The sequence below is a fragment of the Neovison vison genome, chromosome 2, assembly GCF_020171115.1.
Source record: "Neovison vison isolate M4711 chromosome 2, ASM_NN_V1, whole genome shotgun sequence".
Classification (NCBI taxonomy): domain Eukaryota; kingdom Metazoa; phylum Chordata; class Mammalia; order Carnivora; family Mustelidae; genus Neogale; species Neogale vison.
The window spans coordinates 114,874,119-114,877,735 of NC_058092.1; the positions used below are offsets into that span (position 1 = coordinate 114,874,119).

General features: G+C 49.2%; 1 pseudogene; it reads left to right on the forward strand.

The window, feature by feature from the left end:
• The first annotated feature begins 2,506 nt into the window (after positions 1-2,506).
• LOC122898858 lies at positions 2,507-3,105 on the forward strand (annotated as a pseudogene).
• The last annotated feature ends 512 nt before the right edge of the window (positions 3,106-3,617 follow it).

Consider the following 3,617-nt stretch of genomic DNA (forward strand, 5'->3'; position numbering starts at 1 on the left):
GCTCCAAACAGCAAGGTTTCCTTCTACTGCAAAGGTGGAGACTTGTTTTTTGGATCCAGGTCCTTTATGAGGAACGTTTGGGTAGCACAGCTCTGCCTCATGGATGTCTGGAAAGCACACCTCCATTGCCCATTGCAGCTGAGGAACATGGAAGGTTTGTTCTGGTGGCCCTGGGGCGAAGGACCAACCCCTGGGGATGACATGGAATCTCTTGCAGATGGGCCACAATGCTGGTTTGTTACCAAGGAGGTCTTAGAATCTGCTGGTGGCTAAGGCGCCATGCAGGATTCTCCGACCCTGAGTGTTTGGCACAGGTAGAAGAGCACAGTTTCCTTCTGGGGACAGATGTTCTGTTGTGTGGCCCAGAGAACACATACTGAACTATGTTCTTATCCATAACAGGCCTCCGTGGACAGATGCCTGAAAACCTAATGTGGGGTTCCAATGTGGTCCGAGTTGCATGTCAGGTTCAATCTTTTGACTCAGTACCATTACTTGGGTGTCTACCTGGATGTAGGTGATCAGGTTGTTTCAGACTGTGCATTTGCATCAAGAGCAGCCGCCAATATTGGCGTAGGCTCAGGGGCCTGGCAGCTTTGTCCTAAACTGGAAGGTTTGGCAGCAGTGGAAAGCACAGTTTCCTTAAGGATGGCAGCCATAGTTCTGTGGTGTGGCCAAAGAGCCCATCCTGGAGGGTATGTGAGCCATGGTTTGGGGAGAGAATTGCAAACACAAATTCGGGTTAGGATTAGTGGCGAGGTGATCACAGGCCCAATGAGTAGATCTAGAAGGTAGCTTGTCGGGAACTGTAATTAGGGTGACTGGAAGGCAATAGCAGAGGCTTTTCTATCTGTACTGTGTGTCCAAGATGGCCTCGGAATGCAGGTGTGGTCTCATGGTTCCATGGGATACTTTTCCGCTCTAAGGATGCTTGTAGCTCTCCATAGTTTGGTGTTTTTTTCGGGGAAGGGAAGAGTGCTGTTTCCATCTAAGGGGTGCCCCACAACAGGGAATTCAGAGATGGGCTCTGGGTCTGGGCACCTGTAAAATCCCACTAAGGGTTAGGATTTAGGCCTTGGGGCGGACCAGGCCTAAAATGTGGGAACCTGGTGGTGCAACTGAGAAGGCTTGTTTGAGAGCATGCTCAGTCTGAAAGTCACAATGCCTGTTTGTGCCCAGGGAGGCCCTCAGGTGTGGGCGTGGTCTCATTGGCCAATGAGCTGGCTCCCACTTTGAGGGTTGGACACCCATCCAAGTAGCCAGTTTCCTGCCATGGCAGTAGGTCTCTATTGTGTTCAGGTTCCCCCATTGGGAGGGATTCCATCAAAGGTCTGGGGACAGGTACCTGAATAGCAAGGTTGCATAGAGATGCCGGTCTTGGGCCATGGCCCATCCCACATGCTAGATATGGGGCCCAAACACAAGGTCGGGGATCAGACTCTGTCAGACACAGCACTAGTGGCCAGGGCAGCCTATAAATTGGGTTCCCTCGAGGGTCAAGCAGAATGATCCTCATGTGGGGTTTCAGGCCCTACTCAACAGGATCTTCTTCTTTCTATAAGGAAGGCAGAATGCTGCATTGCGACTCCAGAATTCCCTTTCAAGAGGGCTTGGGGACCAGTAGGGTGAGGATCGAATTGTAAACACAAGCTACAATTCAATTCAGTGTCAAGCGGAATGCAGTTCCATTGTGCCGTGGCTTATTCAAGATGTCCAGCACCTTAGTAAGGGCCGATGTCAGATGTTTGCTTACACTGGAGTTTGTGTCTATGATGACCGACAACTGGAGGGGTGGCGTGAAGAGGCCATTAGAGGATTTCCCATGCTGATGCTTGTGAAATGCTCCAAACAGCAAGGTTTCCTTCCACTGGACAGGTGGAGCCTGGTTGGTTTGCTCCAGGGTCCCTCATGTGGAACGTTTGGGTGGCAGAGCTCTCCCGCAGAGATGCCTGGAAAGCACACCTCCATAGACCATTGCAGCTAAGGAAAAAGGCAGGATAGTTCTGAAGGCTCTGGAGAGAAGTACCAAGGCCTTGAGTTGACATGGAATCTCTTGCAGATGGGCCACAGTGTTGGTTGGTTACCAGGGAATTCTTAGAATGTGCTGGTCGCTAAGGTGACGTGCAGGTTTCTCCTAACCTGAGGGTTTGGCAAAGGTCGACGAACACGGTTTCCTTCTGGAGACAGGAGATGTTCTGTTGTGTGGCTCAGGGACCACATATTGTATCATAAGTTGGTATTCTAGAACAAGCCTCCAAGAACAGATGCCTGACAACCTAATTGGAGTTCCAATGAGGTACTAGGGGCGTGTCAGGTTCAATCTTCAGACTCAGGACCATTGAATTGGATGTTGCCTTGATGTAGGCAATCAGGGTGTTTCAGAATGCATATTTGCGTCCAGTGCAGCAGACAATATTGGGTTGGGCTCAGGGGCCTTGCAGGTTTCTCCTAATCTGGAGGATTTTGACAACTGTGACGGCCAAAGTTTCCTTGAAGCTACTGCTGCCTGGGCCATTGCATTTGCTGCCACATCTAGGGGGGAGTGCACCAAAACCTTACGGAATCGGATCAGAGAATTAGAAGCAGAGGGCAAGAAGCTCACGATGGACATGAAGGTGAAAGAAGACCAGATCAGAGAACTAGAACGGAAAGTTCAGGAGCTTCAGAAATATAGGGAAAATGAGAAAGATACTGAGGTGTTAATGTCAGCCCTCTCGGCCATGCAAGATAAAACACAACACCTGGAGAACAGTCTGACTGCAGAGACGAGAATCAAGCAGGACCTGTTCTCTGCACTGGGGGATGCGAATTGACAGCTCGAGATCACGCAAGGACAAATTCTTCAGAAAGACCAGAAAATTAAGGATATTAAACAGAAGATAGCTGAAGTCATGGCCGTCATGCCCAGCATAACGTACAGTGCCACCACCAGCCCCCTGAGCCCCGTTTCGCCCCACTACTCTTCCAAATTTGTGGAGACCAGCCCCTCTGGACTCGATCCCAATGCCTCTGTTTACCAGCCCCTGAAGAAATGAAGACCAGCTGTGGGTTTTGCCCAATCATTTGGTTACCAGAAGGCATCACAAAGGAGCACCTCTGGCAGTCAAGATTAAAAAAAAAGTTTTTATTTTATTTTGTGGGACTGTATATGTTGTCGTTTTTAAAAAGGGGGGGGAAGATAACATCCATGTCTGATTAGAACTGCCCATCTGTTATTCTTGTAAATTTTTAGAAGTCCTCACAGAACTTTGCAGTTTATTTTTCTCGGCCAATACATTAAAACCACTCTTGGATTTCAAATAGCAAAAAAAAAAAAAAAAAAAAAAAGAAAAATCTGCCATGGACCCAAGAGACCACACCTGCATTCGGAGGCCATCCTGGACACACAATCCAGATACAAAAGCCTATGCTATCGCCTGTGAGTCATCCGATTTACAGTTCCTGAGGAGCTGCCCTCTAGGTCTATGCATTGGGCCTTCAATCACCTTGCCACTAACCCTAACCCATGTTTGTGTTTGCAGACTTCCCTGCCAAAACCATGGCTCACATGCCCTCCAGGTTGTGGTATCCGGAGCCGCACTACAGGACTGTGCCTGCCATCCTCAAGGAAACTGTGC